Here is a 21107-nt window from a genome sequence, read left to right as displayed (position 1 = left end):
GGTGAGGTCTGCAGTCTTAGTGACACAGAGTCAAGACAAGTGTTCTAGAAATGTACCTTTAGAATTCACAGACCTCTTTAGAGGTGTGTGTGTGTGTGTGTGTGTGTGTGTGTGTGTGTGTGTGTGTGTGTTGAGAGAGTTCATAATTTTCCTTAGGAGGAATGGCAGGGTGGAATGTAAGAGTCTGGCAATGTTTACCTTTAAGCAATTCCCAGTGGTAAGAGGGTCATCTGAGTCAAATCTTTACTAATAATGGAAGCAGTAATCAAGAGGAAGAGAATGTTCTAGGCAAAGGGAACACCATGTGCAGAGGCATGGAATATGAGAGAATATCATATGTTGTACAACAGTACAGAGATCTGATGTGTGGTAAATATGAGTGATAAAAGGAACCCAAGGGAGGATAGACAAAGACAGAAGATAAAATAACCCATATGCTAATGCTGACAGCCCTAGAGAGCCATCGAAGGCCAGAAAGTGAACATTTTTCAGATTTATATTCAAAAGCCTCCCATTTGGTTTAGGATCCACATGATCCAGGCTGATCTCATCTTGAACAGTTTAATTTAACTACAGTTTGGTTGCAGAGACACTATTTCCAATTAAGGTCCATGTCACAGATATTAAGAGTTAGGATTCAGACACTGTGGCACCATCGTTGGACTCAGTAAAGAGGTCAGTTTAGTTCCATATTGATGGGGCATTGAGCCATGTTTTAGGAGAGAAGGGTAAGCCTGGTCTGGCAGTGCTGGCAGAGATGTGTATTTTCACAGGGGGAGAGGTCTTTAAATCTTGGCAACAGGATGTGAAGGTAAACAGATTTCAGAGGTAAGGAGGTGGTAGTAAGAGATATCTTCCCTGATAACCAGTATTTATTCTGTGAAACAGAAGCCAAGATCATCAGCTGAGAGTAAAGATATAACTTCAGAAAGGCGATATGAAGTTTACAAATAGCACCTTTAAGAATGAATGAGATAAAACAAGAGCATCATTGATGACTGTCAGGAGGTGCCGAGCTTCCGACTGGCATGGAAGCATGCAGGTGACCGAGCACACTTCTCAGGTCCTGTCGCCATCCCCAGGGGTTTGAGAGGCAAAGAAGTCAGCTGGTGGGAAACTTTAATAGATGACAGATTGACACACAAATTGACTGTACTATGAAATTGGCTGTCCTACCAAAAGCAACCTACATATTTAAGGCAGTCCCCATCAAAATACCCGTGCTATTCTTCTCAGAAATAGAAAATAGCAATTAGATAGCCCAAAGAATCCTAGGCAGTAAAGAATAATGCCAGAGGTACCACTGTATTTGGTTTTAAGTTATACTATAAAGTCATAGTAATAAAAATCAGATGCTTCTGGCACAAGGCTAGGTGTGTAAAATAATATAAGAGAATAGAAGATTCAGCTATGAACCCACAAAGCTATACACAGATGAGTTTGGACTGAAAGGACAGCCTCTTTAACAAACAGTATTAGGAATAGGATATCTAAGACAGAAGAGTAAAACTAGATGTCTATGTTTCAACTTACATAAAATCAACTATAAAAGGATCAAATACCTCCTGCAAAAAACTTTAATTCTAAACTCTAATATACTAGAGAAATAGAAAAAAAAGGCTTCAAGATCTGAACATAGAAGAGATTTTATAACTAAGACTCTAGTCACTCCAAAAATAGTGCCAACAAACGAACTTCATCAACCTTTTTAAAAGGCTTTGTACAGCAGGAGACAGTCAAGTGAGGGTGTAGGTCTATAGAATAGAAAATTGTTATCAAATTCATGTTTGATAAAGGATCGATATCTAGAATTTAAAATACTCAAAAAGCTAAATCATACAAATGAAACAACCCAATCAGTAAATGGACGCTTTGCCAAGGGTGAAATAGAAACAGCCAATAAGCACAGGGAAGATTCCTCAACCACACCAGCCACCAGAGAGATGCAAATCAAAACCACATTGAGAGTCCATCTAACCCCAGTCAGAATGTCAGTCCCTAAGAAAACAAACAACAACAAAGTCTACATGGGACATAGACTGAAAGGAAGTGTTTATACACAGCTAGTGGCACTCTAAACTAGTCTGTCTACTATGGAAATCAGAATGGAAATAATAAACAAACAAACAAACTAAAAATCAACTTTCTTTAGGACCCAGCTATACTACTCTTGGCTATTGCTCAAAGACTCCAAGTGACCGTATCACAGAGACACAGTGAAGTTCTCTGCTGCAGTGCTGGCAGCAAATGTGGCAGCTGGTTCCAGAACCACACTAGGTATCCAACAGCAGAGGAATAAAGAAAAGGGGGCATACATTCTCAACTGCACTTTCAACATTATGTCACTTTCAGGGAAATGGACAGTCACAATATGTGAACCAGTCCAGTTTCAAAATGACAAATAGTACATGTTTTCTCTCTTTTGTCAATCCTAGAGTTTACATAGTCACATAAATCAATATATATATATATATATATGATTTTAATTATAGAAATTAAGCTTATAAATGGTGCACATCATGTTGAACAGGTTGATGAAGTTTTATAATTTCTATGAGAACCAACTTCTTTTCCAACAGTTCACCAGAAGTAAGCTGTTGTAGAAGGAACTCTATGCAACTCTTGTGTTCATAATAAGATCAACATACACAATAGTTGTTTTATTTATTAAAGCTGTTATACTACAAAAACAAAATAATATTGTGCATGAATCCCATTGGGATAAATTTAAACTTCTGTGGCTTCATTAAGATAGTTGAGATGGTGGATATTTTCAGAAACATAATTTTTTATCTTAGTTTATAGCAGTTTGTACGGATACCTTGGCATAACAGTTGACACAACACAACATGTATGGCATAGGAAAAATAGTTTCCAGATTTAGTCAGCATCCTCAAAGGCCTGAAGATAATCTGTGATCTTATTTTAACTTTTTGGTTTTTGTCTAAAATTCTATTTTAAAACAAATAATATTTGTTAGTTAGTTAAATGGATATAGAATCTTCTGTCTAGCCTAGAATTTGCAACAGAACAGTTGTCATTAAAATTTCTGTAGCTTATTGTCTAACCTTTTCCTCTTAATGGCTTTCCCCGAGAGAGATCAGAGGAAATCATTTCACTTTTTCTGCTTTCTAAAATAGTCTATGGTGTCACAAAGATTAGCATTTGTTAATATATAATCTGAGGCAACGTATGGAAACCTACAATATATTCAGAGGAATCAAGAACATATACACCTACAGAGTAATTAATTATATCTTTAGAATGTATCAATGTTGGGTTCTTTCTATAAAGTACTTGATAAATTAAACGACCCAATCTTATGTACAGAAAGCTGGAGTCTAATAGAGGGCATTGTAATAAGAACACAAATCACTACAATGAATTGCAGAAAGTGACAGACTGCCTAGGGAACACATAGACAGCAGTCCTAGAATTTTCCTATGTAAGGGACAGAGGGAGGAGCCACTGGAACGGGCAGCTGAGGCCCTCACACCTGCTCGGTGGAGACATTTACAGATACACTTCACCTGGGCTCTGAACTCGCCGCACATCACACTGATGAAGCATCAGTGAACGCCTTTGAACCTTCGTACACTTCTGTCTTTCCCTGCTGTTATGTGGAGTGGGGTAAGGGTGTGTGTATGTGTATAATATAATGACGAAAAGTCGTGAGATACATTCAGTTTCTTCTCTAAGATTCAGTCTTCTAGTCTCCCACTCATTGACTACAGAGTGCTGAATAAGGAATTATTCTTAGAACTAACAAAAGTGTGCCCTTGGTGCGTCTGGGGAGTTCTAGACCACCTGACTGACTGTTCCATTTTCTACGGGGGCGCTGCTTTTGTCAACACAAGAATCTGAAAATTGTGAACAAATCTGAATTTTCATTTTTAATAAAATAGTATTTTGACCATTACCATATTTTAATTTTTAAATAATTTGACCTCTTGGAATAAAGGCATAAATCTATTTAGTTTTCTTTTTAAAATCATTAAAAACAAATATTCAATAATTATGTACTACTGTGACTCTCAAACTTCTCATATTCCCTCCGAGATCACTGAAATCAGAGTGAGCTGAGTGGAGTGCTCGCCCACCACACATTCTATTTCTGACTCACGGATTATGTGCCCTTTGGAGTTCTCCCCAGATAAACAGTGTTTGATCGGACCTCAGTGACATGGCGCTTTATACGGTGAGCTTCTCGTCTCAGCACTGTCTGCTAAGACTAACTCATCACTCAGCTAAGACACAAACATTCCACTTGTTTAGCTACACAGTGACTGATTTTTTTTTTCCATCTCAAAATCTGTCATCGTGCACAGAACCAGGCAAAGTATTTAAAGTTTATTTTGAAAGAACATGAAATCCCTGAAGAATGCTGGAAGATGTGAAATACTCTTTAGTTTGCTGTTAAATGTAAAAATATCCTTTCTTAGCATCGTACCTCAATGGTAAAGAGACCTTTCACCTGATTTTTCTCCTGAACCAGTTGGGCAATTACAATTTCTTAACTCAGAATACACTTTTTTCACTACACATAGTGAAGACAGAAATGCACATAGACAATGGCTGTGCTAGTGGAAAGCGGGCTTTTCCTTTTATTTTTACTGCGCTTTGGACTGAAACAAAGGAAGATGCCGTTTATGATCGCTTCCATTCCCAACAGCAACCTGGATTTCTCACCCCACATTATGTAACACTGAACTGCCAGAGAGCTGTGCAGGAGAGTCTCGGTATTTGCAGATTTAACACTCTAGGTTTTGAATATTTGCAATCAACCATGAAGGTTTGTGATGTGTTAATTGGCAGTTTTGCTGAGGTTCAAATTCGAATCATATGTAACTTTGAACCTAGTGAGTGACTGAGGAACTGGTGGGTTAGCCCCGCAGCCACGATGCCGCCTCTTTCTTCCCTCAGACTGTTGTTGATGATGTTATTACTGTTGTTCTCTTTTCCTGACAGGAAGCATCTTCTAAGCGATTAAAAACGTGTTGTCTATGAAAAAAATAAAACAGGTCATCATATGAAAGACCAAACACGAAGCGTTCGATAATGTTTGCTCAGTTTGGGGAAATGGTGTGTCGTGAAAATAAGTGTCTCAGGGACGATTATTGGAAAACACAGAAGTCTAGATAAACACTTCCATGGCTGTGCATTCGGACATTTTGTTTTTCATGTCCTAGGATTTATCCCTTGCAACTAGCAAGATTTTTCTAGATATGCATTTCTGGTGCTCTGGAGGAGATTTTAAGAACTAAATTACTTTCCTGGCTTCGCTACATTTGCAATGTCTTCTAAGCCTCAAACAAGAATCCCCTCACTTCCCATGAGGACTTTCGGTGCAGGACTTTCCTCTGAAGAGCCCCAGAGGGCTCATGACCAATGTATGCATCATGCCACCACGGTCCTGAAGCAGCACAGACTAGGACAATGACTTAGACTTTGGCAAGCTTTTCCATTGCTTGACTCTAAAGAAGATCCTCCACCCAAGTGCTGCCCTGAGCTCAGACTTCTGCTCATCATCCACCAGCATCGACCACACCAGGGAAAAGCCAGTGGGCCCAAAACACTGCACTGTGCATGACAATATGTTCTTATGATGTGTTGCATAATAAGAAACAGTTTTTGCAAGGCTCATGTTCTATTTAAATGGCTAGTATTTGTTAATATGTTTTGTGTCAAATACATTTTAATGAAGCAGCAGATAGTAATCAGTAGTTTTGGTTTTTATTATTTCTTATTTGGCAAGATTAAAATCTGGCAAGTTTACATAAGTGTCCCTAAAGTTGTTGAAATTTTTCTTAGCTAGGAGTTAAGTAACTTATACAGGGCTCTAAGGCTTTACAGAAAGAGTCTACTTCTACATAAGGGATGGACTACTCAGGAGCCCTCAGGGCTGTCTTCACAATCAAGAATAGATACAGTGTGGACTCTGAGATTCTTTTACACAAAAGCATGTGAGTCCCTGGGTTACCCTTAAACCCACCTCCTCCAGCATTGTGCTTCGATGCCACTCAAACTATTGGGCCAGCTGTGTTTACATATCTCGAGCCATTCAAAGCAAGTGATCTTTGTTCCAGTAACAATGGAGGGAGGAGCACTTCGTATTCCTAAGCACCATCAAAACATTCATTCTTGGCTCGGATCCAAAAATGACAATTGTGAAAACAAGATTGAGTCAGTGATTTATTTTGTATTTTGCCTGTGTAATGTTTGCATTTCTGTAAGCCATTTGCGGTATTGGAATAGCGCTCAGGTTGGAAAATTAAGAGAACTGGGCAGTGATTTTTAAAAGCATATTAAAGTTTACATATAGTAGTCATGCCAAAGACCAGATGAACTGCCAGATAATGAGACTATCTCTTGAGTGGCTCTTGACAAACTACATCTTCACCTGCTGTTCAGGAGAATGGAATGCTGACATAACAGTGTGCAGTCTGGGCAGCACCTATGGTCTGATTCCCAGGTAGGGTCTTTGTATTTAGTTTTGCTTGATAAGGAAGATAAGTAGACTAGCCTTGCAATGAAGCATAAGGTACACATCAGTATAAAAGTTCAACAAAACAGACAGAAAATCAAGATGACTACATGGTTGGTACAATATAGCCAACATTTTTTTTTCTTTTGGTTTTTGAGACAGGGTTCTCTTTGTAACCCTTGCTGTTCTAGGCTCTGTTGACCAGCCTGGCCTTGAACTCATGGAGTTCTTACCTCAGCCTCACGTGCTGGGATTAAAGGCATGTGCCACAGCACCTGGCTGGCCTTCAAAGTTTTAAGACTGGTTATGTTCCTAATATAATTATGTATGGCAAAATGCAACACAGGCAGCCTCCAGAGCTACAATAGTCTTAGTATAGGAACCTAAGTAAGAAAGACATAAATCACATCTGATTTCCTCATAGAAACAGTTATAGTAGAGGATTATATGCCTCACCAAGAGTCTGATGCCAACATTTTATAGAAATCACCAGAAATCACAAATAATCAACAACAAATGCTATATACACAGCAGAATGCTTTCTGAAGTACCTATAAACCAAGCAGGGAATTCTTTCAGTTTCCAGCCTTAGAGACAATTTCTAGCCAAACTCGAATCTGCTGACTGGGCTGAAGATAGATTCTAGAGAGTTCTCTAAAAATATGTGGCCCCTATCAAGGACACAAAAAGTTTCTGATTTGATATAACAAGTTAGTGAGATTTTTTTGCACAAAGCTCTACAAAGAAGAAAATAATATTTATCCCAAAGAGGTATCAGAGTAAGACATCTTAATTAAAGAAATGTAAAATACACATGACTATATCATTTAAATAGCACACGTGCTCTTTCATATTCTGAGAGTTATCATTGCTTTTTTCTGTCATGAACTCCTTTTTTATAGAAAAATGTAACTATGTATATTTTTAAAATGTATTTTAAGCAGCTAAGCAAAGTTTAAGCATGGTAAACATGGGCCTACAAACAAAAGTTTACATTCTTGATAGTCCTTCTGAACACATAGAAACAACCCCACCCCCAACATTACAAAGAACCATGGTAAATGCATTCTTCTTTAGATTTTGGGTATTTTAGCTATGTTTCATAAACACTGGAACTCAAAAACATTTATCAAATGTTGGTTGATGAAAATTTCCCAAACCCAGAACAACAACAACAACAACAACAACAACAACAACAACAACTTCAAAATTGGCAAGATCCTTAAAATAGAAAGCCATTGAAAAGTCCTTCAGAGAAAAAGCCTTCTGCTTGTGAGAATATCAAAGAGTGGGAGCAAATGTGTCTGCCCTCGTAATTTCCAGAGAGAGGCAGCAGCTGCCACCACTGGGAATGGAATAGAAACACCTGGAACAGCTCGGCCGAAGACTGAAGCAGCCTGAGCCTCGTTGTCTAGAGAGCCCCACTGTCTAAGGAGTATGCGTAGTCTCCACTTCCTCAGAATGCAGGGCCATCTGCACTCCTCTCATGTTCAGGTACAACAAAACCACATACCTTTGCCTGCCCCAAGATGCTGTGTGAAGGAAATATTACAACAATCTAGCACAGGATTCACGCACCTGGAGCAATGATCGAAGCAGCTACCACTTACTAGGTACTCAGGCAGAGACACACACTACCTTGATTCATGCTCTATTTTATACTCTAAGCAACCCAGAGCTTCTTACTCTCTCACCTAATAGATGAAAGTTAGGATTGGAAGCAGTTAACCCTGTCATAGGAGCAAGATATTTGAACCCAGATCTTCTATTCAACTGAAATTAATCTGTAGCAACTTGTCCCAGTGTGAACGAACAGAGTATGGATGTGATAAGATTTCTCCAGACACAATGAGAAAGCCTGTGTAAGTCAGAATAGACAACAGGAATGGAATAAGAATTCTTATTGTGGATTGTGGAAAAATGGCATTAATATCCTTTTAAAAGCAATCTTTAATAATTAAATGTGGGAATCAAGCTAAGTCATTACCACTTTAGTGAGCTTGCTTTTTTCCTCTTCGTTATTTTAAAGTTTTAAAGTGACCCAGAACCCACACACCTATGGAACTAAAACCATCCAGTGGATAAAAGATAGCATTTTCAACAAATGGTGCTGGTTCAACCAGAGGTCAGCATGTAGAAGAATGCAAATTGACCCATTCTTATCTCCTTGTACAAAGCTCAAGTCCAAGTTGATCAGGAACCTACACAGAAAACCAGATACACTGAAACTAATAGAAGAGAAAGTAGGAAAGAGTCTTGAACACATGGGCACTAGGGAAATTTTCCTGAACAAAACACCAATGGCTTCTGCTCTAAGATCAAGAATTGACAAATGGGACCTCTTGAAATTGCAAAGCTTCTGTAAGGCAAAGGACCCTGTCATTAGCACAAAACGGCAACCATCAGATTGTGAAAAGATCTTTACTAATTCTACATCCAATAGAGGGCTAATATCAAATATATACAAAGAACTCAAGAAGTTAGATTCCAGAGAATCAAATAATTCTGTTAAAAAATGGGGTACAGAGCTAAACAAAGAATTTTCAACTGAGGAATACCGAATGGCTGAGAAGCACCTACAGAAATGTTCAACATCCTTAGTCGTTAGGGAAATACAAATCAAAACAACCCTGAGATTCCACCTCATACCAGTCAGAATGGCTAAGATAAAAACCTCAGGCAACAGCAGATGCTGGTGAGGATGTGGAGAAAGAGGAAAACTCCTCCATTGTTGGTGGGATTGTAAGCTGGTACAACCACTCTGGAAATCAGTCTGGAGGTTCCTCAGAAAATTGGACATAGTACCACCTGGGGACCCAGCCATTCCACTCCTGGGCATATATCCAAAAGATGCTCCAATATATAACAAGGACACATGTTCCACTATGTTCATAGCAGCCTTATTTATAATAGCTAGAAGCTGGAAAGAACCCAGATGTCCTTCAACAGAAGAATAGGTACAGAAAATGTGGTACATTTATACAATAGAGTACTTCTCAGCTATTAAAAACAATGACTACATTAAATTCTTAGGCAAATGGGTAGAACTAGAAAATACCCTGAGTGAGGTAACCCAGTCACAAAAGAACACACGTGGTGTGCACTCACTGAGAAGTGTATATTAGGCCAAAAGCTTGGAATACCTAAGAAACAATTCACAGACCACATGAAGCTCAAGAAGAAGGAAGGCCAAACTGTGGATGCTTCAGTCCTACTTAGAATGGAGAACAAATACTCACAGAAGGAAATACAGGGACAAAGAGTGGAGCAAGGACTGAAGAAAAGTTCATCCAGGGACTGCCCCACCTGGGGATCCATCCCATATGCAGCCACCAAACCCAGTCACTATTGCTGATGCCAAGTGACAAGAGCCAGATATGTGTGCCTTCTGAGAGACTGTGCTAGGTTGTACTAATACAGATGAGGATGCTTGCAGCTAACCATTGCATTGAACAAGAGGACCCCAGTGGAGGAGTTAGAGAAAAGACTCAAGGAGCTGAAAGGGTTTGCAACCTCATAGGAAAAACAAAAATATCAACCAACCAGAGCTCCCAAGAACTAAACCACCAACCCCTGAGTACACATGGAGAGACCCATGACTCCAGCTGCATATGTAGCAGAGGTTGGCATTGTCTAGCATCAATAGGAGGAAAATCCCTTGGTCCTGTGAAGGCTTGTTTCCCCAATGTAGGGTAATGCCAAGGCATTGAGGTTGGAGTAGGTGGGTGGGAGTAGGAACACCCTCATAGAAGAAGGAGGACGAGGGAGAGGTGTGGGAGAGGTGGGAAAGGGGACAACATTTGAAATGTAAATACATAAAATATCCAAGAAAAATAAAATAAAATAAAATAAAATAAATACTATTTACCTATTTAACTAAGTTACCTAGTTGTTGCACACCACCCCCTTCTTGATTAAGAGGCTTGGGCTCGGGCCCCTCCTCTGCCATTTATAGTCTAGAAGCCAAAGTGTGGTAAAAGCTTCTAAGCAAAGGCAATTTCCAGTTTGTGATTCCAGGGCCACAGAAATGTAAAACGCCAGTCAGGGGAACGCTGCAGGTTCTTAGAGGGAAGATCTTCAGGCTGCTACATGTTTTCCCAAACTGCAGACCTCAGTGAAACAATGCCCTGGACTCAGCCCAGATGTGAGTCAGGTCTAGAGCACCCTGGTCACCGTGGTATTTGCAGTGCCAGATGTCCAGTGTAAGACTACAGACCCAAAGCATGTGTTAGCACCTCCTTCGTGAGACAATCCTTCGTGATTACCTCACTCTTCATCACCTCCTGGCAGATACCATCGGACTTGATTTGCTGAGCTAGAAATCCGTTTAGGTGTCATGTGTCAGCTAAACAGGCTTAGTTACAATAGGGTCTGATTAGTTCTCACCTTGGCCTCATGAAATGTGGCACATGTATTAGCATAATGGATTAGGAGGTAAGAAGCACTCACTACAGAAGTGAGTAAGTGTGGTCCCGGGATTTACAGACTCCACCCCCAGTGTATTGACTCACTCCAACTTTTCCAGACTCAAAGGCCTTTTTTCTACCCCTAATAAGTCGCTTCATATTCTTCCTTCCAATATTGATGCTGGCTTTACCAAAGTACCATACAATATTTATGGAGTGGATCTCCCTCACCTCTCTCCTTGGCAAACGGTGCTGCCCCTGTCTAAGAAGAGTCTTTTGCACTCTGACCGGAAATGATGGACATGCAGCTATCCTGTGAAGTCAGAACCAAAATTATGGCTCGGAACTCACAGCAGCGGGTAGGCAGGACCCACAGAGGTGAAACTTCCTGGTGGGTAGCATTTGCATTTGTGAAGTTCATTCTTCTAAATATCATGAAAAGCCCCAGATAGCTTAAAATATTAAATATTAAAATTAAAATGATTAAAATTTAAAAATTAAAAATTATTAAAAATAATCTCTGATCTAGAAACAGGGAGTCCTCCAGAATGTTAACCAACATAGGAATTACCAAACATAAATAGAAAAGTTAAGATGGAGCTGCAAATAACAAATGGGCAAGGGTATTCTCAGCGTGCCTGATGTTAGGCTGCAGTTGTCTATGCTCAGAGCAGCATCAGTTGTAGCTAAGTACTTCTGAACTAAATATTACCCCACAGTGTTGTTTTGAAAATGCTGACAAGAGAACCTGAGTAAGGTATGTAAGATATTTCTGAGTGCCACATATTACACTGAATGAGCTACAAGCATGACTTTGATGTCAGCCTATACACCGTCCCCTTCTGGCATGCAAGACAATTCTGTCTTTAAACCTTAAAGTCTGTCTAGAAAATAAATGGTAGACCCTAGAGTCCAGGGAGCATGACTTTAAGACTCGACCCTTTCCACTCCTGCCACACGACCTCCTCGGCACTGGAAATATGGATGTGTGGGTAAAGCAGAGCAGGCAACGGGAACATGTTCACTCAAATCCCAGTGGCTAGAAAGTATGAATTGATTCAGGAAATAGAAGATGCTCTGCTTGGGTAGGAGCTTGTTGAGAGAAGCTAGGGGAAGGGCTCAGAACACAGCAAGTTTGAGAACCTTGACTGAGAGTGGACACTTCACTTCCTACGAGTGGCAATGACATTTGAACAGGTCAGTCATATTACCAGAGCCAAACCAGTTCACCGGTTCACCAGTTGGACTATTTCCATCCAAACCCACTGCAGGAAATACACTTTCAAGTGGCACCTGCTACAAGCACAGGTAACAATACACATTTTAATGGAAGCAAAAAGTGTAAAACCTAATACCTTTCCCATCTGCAAGATACTGACATTTACTGTGAAAGTTTATCCTGTCCTATTATTTCATCTTCAGTTGATTTTTAAAACCCACTGAACAGTAAGGGAAACTCTAGCTTAGATCATGATCGGGAGAAATAGAATGAGACAGGGTAGCCAATTAGAGGCTGTACAAGGCAGATTCTATCTCTAAACCATATCTGCAGAGCAGCAGAGAGGACAAACGGACAGCAAATGTGTACCACCATCTTTATGGGAAAGTGAGCACTGTCCACGTGAGAAATGGCTGTGGGCCTGCTTGAACACACGTGTTGGGAATAGCAAGAAGGACACAGGAGAACAACGAAGAAAACCAACTGCATCTTTCTGTTTCGGGCTTTTGTTGTTGTTTTCTTCTACTCTAGTGCAACCTGAATTTTCTCTTGCTACAGCAGAGTAGAAGCAATGGTAAGTGTTAGTGTCCACTCTCTAGCACTTGTCCACTAAATCACTGGTGGTTCAGTTGTCTTTTGCTGTGTGAGCCTGCAGTCTCACCAACCTCTCTACCCATCCAGTTCCCAAGGCAGGTGGCCACCATGCCAGACATACATATCCCAATTCCGTGGCCGCCCAGTGTCTCCAGCCACCCCATACTCTCCTGAATTCAATTAAATCTGCACATGAAAGAACACACAACACAATAACCTCTGATCCAATTGATAAGATATAATTGCCCACTTAGGCATACAAAGCCCTGTACACACCCATCCCTTAAGAACATTCATAACAACCTGTAAATGTGCAGAGAGGAATCTTAACATCAGCCTCCATGTTCTCTCGGCTGCTTCTCTCCTTGCTCCAGTCTCCTCCTCCTGTCTAAAACCTTTCTCCTTCCTTCTCGTCCGATAACAGGCCTCATTCTATCTTGTACCTGTCTTCACTTGCATAATGACATCATCCTACAATGTTCTGTTCAGTTCTTTGTATGTGAGGAATTCTGGGAGGGCTTAGCTAGGTGTAGACTCCACATGGACCACTGAGACGACTGAAGCTTAGTGACATCTGAAGTCTGAGTGACTTTTAACAGTTTCCTTGCTTGCAAATCTGGTCTCTTGACAGCCCTTGATATTTCACTCTGTTTGCATGGGGGTCTCACCCTCCAGAGCATCTTCCTGTGTCCTAAGGGCCCATAGAGTATGGTCACCTCAGCATCCCCTGTTTCTTCACATGGTGGTTTAGAACACCAGGAATAAGCATTCCAAAAGGCAAGGAGCAGAATTTTCCAGTTGCATAGGGCCTGGATATCGGTCCTGCATAATTTTGTCCAATATAGTAGTTGAGCTAGTCATAGAGTCCACCCAAATTTGTAAAGAAAGGATGTGGGCATTCAAGCCTCTCAGCCAGTCTTCATGAAGGTTCTCATTTAACAAGCAAGATGACCAGTAACCTTATAGTCAACCATCCTGTTCTCCCTTCTCCTTCTGATGCGAGTAGAATGACATCTGCAACTTATAAATCTAAGTGAGGAATCTTTGCAATCACCCTACTAGGCTTCTTCCACATAAACAGTATTTTAGGGCCAGGAGAACTCTGTGTCCTCTCAGTGAAAACTGTGGTTGTTGATGTTTCTGCTTGTGGAACGTGTGATATTAGACTACTGCCCGAGCTACCGGAGATCTGAATCCCACAGAGCCATGCTGAGTGGTGTCACCCTTTCTCTGTCTCTCTCTGTCTTTCTGTCCCTGTCACTGTCTCTCTCCCTCCCCCCTCCTTTTCTCCCCCTCCTTCCCTCTTTCCTCTTTCCCTCCCTCCCTCCCTCCCATCTCTGTGTATTGAGAATGAATATGGAATCCTTCAATTATCTTTGTCTCCAAGCAATGACATGGAAAATACATATGCAAATTACTCTTCTTTTCTCCTAAATTGTTTCTGTCTTTAAAGCATGGCTGACCTACCCAGGACACAATTTCTATTGCAGGCTTGGTTGGAAAAGAAATCTCAGTGAAAGGTAGCCTTCTACCCCAGAGCCATGACCTTATCACTGTGTAAATTAATGTTCCTGACTGGTTATAGATAATTTTTTTCCTCTGAAGGCTGCTATGTCTGCGGTAAAGGGTGTGGTATTTGCTTTCTTTCATCTTCTGAATGTGCTCCAGTGTGTTTGGTTCCTACATGAGCAGCACTTCTAGTCAAGCAAGGACCACACAGCAAACATGTCTATTTCAAGTTCCCACTTCCTTCCACTGCCAATGATCAAGACGATATAACAAGAGTTTACTTTCTTTAATTTTCTAAAGTTTATTCATGCATTGAATAAAATGGGTGTCTTCCCTATGTGTATGTCTGTCTGTGCACCACCTGTGTCCTGGTGTCCACAGAAAGCAAATGAAGAAATCCAGCACCCCAGGACTGGAGTTACAGATGGTTGTGAGCTAGCATACATGTGGATACTAGACAGCTAACCTGGGTCTTCTGGAAAAGCGGCTATTGCTCTTAACCTCTGAGCCATCTCTCCTGCCCCGGAAAGAATTTCTCATCCAACACAGCAACTCAGTGTCCTTTCTGTTCTCAATGATGGAGATTAACCCATTATCTCCAGTACCACCAAGGCTCAGCAGGGTAACACTCTAAATATTTGATAAATAAAAAAGAGAGAATGAATGAGTGAATGAAAAAATGAATGTAGCACTCTGTAAGTCATTCCAGACAAAAATCCATCCCTGGCCCTCTGTAGTAATAATTAAACCCCACAGCAGAATCAGCACATGCAGTTGTCAATTGTTGTTTGGGTGTCTACACTAAGTATGCTTCAGTTAACATGTTTTACTTGTGTTTGAAATGACTGTGTTCATCTTTGAGAACAGATCTGAGACTCATTCTCTTTGCTTGGCAGGATTCAGTTGCTTTTAGCAACAAGAGGATAACTATGACACGATATTCGCCTTATAGCATTTGCAGTCTCATGTGTCATATAAACACTAGGTTCTATATAATTTAGTGAGTTTACCTTTGCTAAACTGTCTGAATAAGCATGTTGGATTAACTCAAGATAATGGCGTATTCTTATCGTCTATTTTATGCTATAGATATAGCACAGTACTAATAGTTACTAAGGGCTTACTAGGTACCAGACACAGATGTAAGTTCTTTATTAACATTGTCTGAATTAATCCCCACAACAACTCACAGGCAACCACAACATACCATCCCAACGACAGATATTTTTAGAGTGAAATCTTAGAAATACCTTTGTTCAAAGCTACATAGCTGCTAAGTGACAGAACTGGGATTGAACTAGAATCCAGCTCCTGATCCAAAGCTTGGCAGGGTTTTGTTACCTTGCAGTCTCTGTGATAAAATACTTCAGGTGATTGGCTTCTGTTAAAATGAGGAAAAATAATTCATTTTGGCTCATACTTTCAAAGGTGCAGGCTGCTGGTCCTTTTGCTTAGAGTGTGGCAGACATTACATCATGGAGAAGCATGTATGGGGGAAGCCAGCATCTCCGGGCCATGGAGAAATGAGAGAAGAAGAAGCAGGGACTATCATGTCCTCCCAGAGTACTCTCCCAGTGATTTAATTCCTTCTACCTAGTATCACCTCTTATGTAGCTACTGATAACCGAGCAAAGAGACTGGAGCCCAGGCCATCAATACACGGGCCTTTAGGGTCCCTCAAAGTGAAGGCAATTGCATCCACATTTTTAGATCTGAGGGTAGTACATATTTTCAAACTCAGATTACTCTGCAATGTTCAAGGAAATAGGAGATTTCTGAATACTCCATGATTCTGGCATTATACACGTCATTTCAAATCTATACAATTTATGTGACTTTGGGCAATTCTCACAGCAACTGTCTTTTCCTGGGCCCAGAGTTTCCATTGGGGCTGGAGCAATGTCCACACAAGGGAGTAAAGGACACCTGTCCCCTGGCACTGTGGCTGAGCTCAGATTCATTTAAAAGTAGCACTGAGAAAGTACCTCAGGATGACTCTGGATGAACAGCTCACCTGGTGTCTTAGAGATAAAAGAGCCAAACTCAAGTATGACTTGTCATTGGTGTGATCAGTGGTCCCGTAACAGGTGTGACGGGTCTGTTGGGTTATCAGCTGGTGAGGGAGCACCTCACTTCTGTGAGGGATGAACTGGCTGGTGGCATTGCCTACCCTCTCCCCCACACACCAATCTCTCCTAGGCTGGCCCTTGCAAAAATAGCTGATAATACATTGTGGCTATTTATAATTCGAAAGATTTCAATTGAATGAAAGTAAATGGATTGCAGGGAGGGGCACTACACTTTCTCCACTCTTGTCTATATTCTAGTTCAAAACAGTAATATAAACAGAAATCTGGAAGCAGGGAGGAGCAAAAGAACAAGCTGAAATTAAGTCCAGATATGTCTATACAGGACAAATAGCCAGCACCTAGTAATGAGAGTCCATTGAGCCGGCAGTCTTCCTTTTTATGATTAGATAATTTGATTAAACTTTTCTAACTGCTATATTAGTCTCCCTTTTCATATGTCATATTTATTAATGCAGGCCTACTCCGCATTAATTTTTATGTTACTTTTATGCAAATATAGCCTTATATCAGGAGACTGGAATGATGATTCATGAACTGGCCCTTCTCCAACTTGCTGTGTGGCCTCTGAGAAGTCAGTGAATATCACTGAGTTGCTACTGTAGCTTCACAAAACACTTTATGATCCCCTGTGAAAATTTGTGGAGATTAACTGATGTTTAGTAATGGTTGCAAATCATTTAGAAGTACTGTGTATCCGTCTGTGCGTGGGAGTGAGATGGGTAAGCCAACTTTATGAGAAAGAGGGAGAGAATACCAAATGGTTTGGTGGGTGATTTATTGCTGTTGGGCTTTTTGGAGGGGTTGCATCTTTTGAAGGGGACAATGAGGGGGTGTAACCCACTCAAGGAAGTTTGCCCGAAGTGAATGCTGTCATGAAGGATATGTCTGGCACCAAGCAGAACACTAATGTGATATGTGCTCTGGAGAACAAATAGAGCCTGAGAGGAGCGGAGGCACACCCCCTGGTTGGCTGTGCCAACCTAAGCAAGGGGAAAACACTTAGGGCTTCTGTTTGGATGCACAAACTGAATGGGAGGCAGCATGTATAACCTTTCAGGGGATGATGGCAAGGACTGAGCTCCTCAACGGCACAAGATGAAAGAGAAAAGGAACATCTCTGTGGCTGTAATTAAAGAAAAGCCTTTAACCCTGTCTAGACATAGATTGGTCTTCTAGGAGCAACCTTTATATCCTCTAAGGATTTGCCAAATAAATTTGGCAAGAGTGAAAATTAATGATGAAGGAAACTACCTCTTCCTCCTTCACCTTCTTCATTTCCCTCTCCTCTCCTCTGTCTCTCTGTCTCTGTCTCTTTGTCTGTCTCTCCCCCCATACCTTGCCTGTGAACCAACAAGATTACAAAAATAAAAACATGCCATGGTTGATACCTTGACACATCCTAGGTCATCTCTGTCACCATCATCTCCTCCGTCTACACAGTACAGTGTATTTCTCTTTATTTCTCTCATGAGGATAAACTGAAATACTACAGGGAGGTTTTGTTTTTATTGCTGTGGGAACATCTCCAAAGTCTATAGATCTCATGAATCTGCCAATGTAACTCACCTCATATTGATTTTTCCATTAAAGACATTTATATTAGTTCACTTATATTGACCTCAGCCTGTGTTGTTCTTATATGCAATATATGGTCCTTAAGAATAGTAATTGAAGCTGGTGAAGCTGACCAAATGTTTCATTGAAGATCTAATGAAGGTGAAAATGTTGTAACCTGTCCAGAGACTGTGGGCTCACACCACTGGTAACCTCTGATTTGATAGCAAATACCATTTCGAGCACATCGGAACTTCTACCTCTCCTCACCATCTAGGGCCTAGATCCCAAGCTGTTCAGATCTCAGTCTTATGCAGCTGTCTGCATTCCTTGTGATGATGGTGAGTGTTCCTTGTTCTTCAAAATTCGAGGAGCTTTTCACCCTCAGATACTTTCCCTCCAGCCTCCTGAAATTCCTTAGTTGTTTTGTTTCCTTCTTAAGAGATCATAGCTCCTTTCCTCTGCTTCCTTTCCATGCTCATGGTTCCAGAGAGAAAAGATCTCCTTTCTCTTTCCTTAAGATCCACTCTGCTACATGTTTTTTCCTCTCTCCCTCCCCATCCACCCTTGATAAAGTAATTGAGAAGGAGCTAAAACACATCTTTGCATACTATGTCATCAGTAGATTAAAAAGAATAAAAGAAAAGTGTTAGATGGGAGGTGGAAAGTTTTCATCATCATCATCATCATCATCATCATCATCATTATAATCATCATAATAATAATAATAAATAATCACACATGAGGTAGCTCTCTGCTCCAAGATGCTTCTGACTCAGGTACTCTTTTTATAAAACAGACAAATCTGTTTAATTTTTCACCTCCACTAAATTTCAGAAATCAAAATTCTCCTTGCCTATTAAAACAATTAAAAAAATATATTGTGTCTTTCCCACAAAGCATTTATTCTGTAACAACTTCCCTCCTGTCTTAGTCTGGGCTTCTGTTGCTATGACTAAACAGTTGGCCAAAATGCAACTTGAGGAAGGACAATCTAGCTTTTACACTTCCATTTTACTGTTCATCATAGAAGGAAGTCAGGACAGGAATTAAAGCAGAGCAGGAAACTGGAGGTAGGAGCTGATGCAGAGGCCATGGAGGAGTGCTACTCACTGGTTTGCTCCCCGTGGCCTATGGCTTGCTCGGTTTAATTTCTTATAGAACCCAGGACTACCAGCCCAGTGGTGGCACCACCAACAATTGACTGAACTCTCGACCATCAGTCACTAATTAAGAAAATGCCCTACAGTTTGATCTTATGTAGGCATTTTCTCAAATGAAGTTCCCTTCTTGTAGATTGTGTCAATTAGCATAAAACTACCCAGCATCCATCCTTCCTTCCTCTCTTCCTTCCTTCCTTCTTTGCTTTCTTCTCCTTCCTGTCTTCCTTCCTGTCTTCCTTCCTTCCTTCTTGTCTGTCTGTCTCTCTCTCTTTCTTTCTTTCTTTCTTTCTTTCTTTCTTTCTTTTTTTCTTTTATATTATTCTTTATAGCTAAAGAAACCAACCACCAGACAATTACTTAGTAATTTAGTTCCTCCTGATAAAGGTGATTTGGGCTGGCTTTGCCAAAATGGGTGGTTATGCAGAGCAAAGCATTGCCTGAGCCTGTATCACAAGTAAGGCCATCCCCACTACCCCTCCAATATGGTCCTCAGCAATGGGCCAGAAAATGGCTAGATTATTTTTGCTGTACCTGGGGGGTGGGGGTTGACATACGAGAGGATCACTGATGTATTTCTTGTGGTAACAGTGAAGCTGCCCTGAATGTAGCAGTTAAGTTTTCTTTTCTTTTCTTTTTTTCTTTTTCTTTTCTTTTTTTCGGAGCTGGGGACCGAACCCAGGGCCTTGTGCTTGCTAGGCAAGTGCTCTACCACTGAGCTAAATCCCCAGCCCCAGCAGTTAACTTTTCTAACTGTGTCTTTCACTGTCGTTTGGAACTGAGAGCTACACGCTGATTGAAATCACACAATAAGGCATTTTCTGCTTGTGTTCTCTGAGAGATTCTGTAATCTTGGCATTTATCCTTCTAAGATGTAGTTGCCATCTCTGAAAAACAGGCATGAGGTCACCTCAGGCCACAAGGCTCTAAGAGAATATGCATCCTGGTCTCCCCTGTAACCAGGATTATCACAACTGTTGGGTGGTCTTTAAAATAGAGAATTTGAATTCCAGAAGCAGAATTTCCATGTCCGTATAAAGTTATAAGAACTTTGAAATGAAACCATTTATAAGGAAATAGTCTCTCTGTATTTTTTTTTTTCAAAAAGAAACTCTGCACACATTGAAGACTGCTCTTCCCAGACTCAGAAGACAAAAGAGACCAAGACTAGGAAAGGTGCCCACTCAAAAGAGCACATTCAGATGAAAAAGAAAACATTTCTTCAGGGATATGTAAACTGGGCCTGCCGAGGCACGTTTGCACTCAAAGAGCTTTTTGCAGTGTTTAAAAAAAAAAAAATCTGTAGGAGTTCTGCATTGAGGGCTGACAGGTCACTGAGGAAATGTCAGCCTAAGACCCCTCCCAGAGCATGTGATGGTGTGACACAGAATGGCACCTCAGAGCCCAGACCGAGCGTGAGAAAAAAAGAAAATGCACATATCTGGTTGCTGGCCCAAGCCCCTAATTCACACTCCAACCCTTGATGGGGTTCACTCATTCTTGCTTGAAATGGATCTCATCAGAATCAGTCCAGTCCCCGTCACCTTCTTTTAGTACATATCTAGTTCTCAAATGGAGGTTCCCATGTCCCTGTAAGCCTTTGGGAACCATAGCATCTCTAGTCTCCACTGAAAATGCCCAGGGAGTTACCTCTGTCCTCCTCTTCAAGGCTGGCTAACCCAAGTAGATGACTTTCATGGTCTAAAGATGGCTAACTGGGTAGAGAGGTTAAAAAACTTGTACTTTTGCTTAGGTGATTTTGCCTTCAACACAGAATCTTTTCCAGTGCTCTATACATGCCTGGAGAGCTGACATAATCGGCTGTGCTGGCAACATCTGAAGTACAAGCTTCAGAAATGTTACACTCCTTTCCTGGGTCATGCCCTGTGCCCATAGCAAGGTTGCTAGGGCCAAATTCTCACGTTCATCCTGACTGGACCTGTCTGCCTGAGGTGGAATATGGCTTACCCACACCAAGCTAAGTGCTGCCACAGTGGACTCGATGGACTTGTAGCAGCAGTGTGAAAGCTCACACAGCTAAGTCTGCACAGCAACAATAGTACAGTGAGAGGGAAGAATTGGGGCTGAAGT

General features: G+C 40.9%; 1 protein-coding gene across 1 annotated transcript in view; it reads left to right on the top strand.

Annotated features, from left to right (window-relative positions):
• The window catches only part of Slc25a21 (solute carrier family 25 member 21), a 474469-nt gene that overhangs the window by 383668 nt on the left and 69694 nt on the right, over positions 1-21107 (top strand). The gene's annotated exons all lie outside the window — the stretch shown is intronic.

This window comes from Rattus rattus, chromosome 7, assembly GCF_011064425.1.
Source record: "Rattus rattus isolate New Zealand chromosome 7, Rrattus_CSIRO_v1, whole genome shotgun sequence".
Lineage (NCBI taxonomy): Eukaryota > Metazoa > Chordata > Mammalia > Rodentia > Muridae > Rattus > Rattus rattus.
The sequence above is the reverse complement of the archived record's forward strand: the minus strand, read 5'-3'. Positions and strand labels throughout refer to the sequence as shown.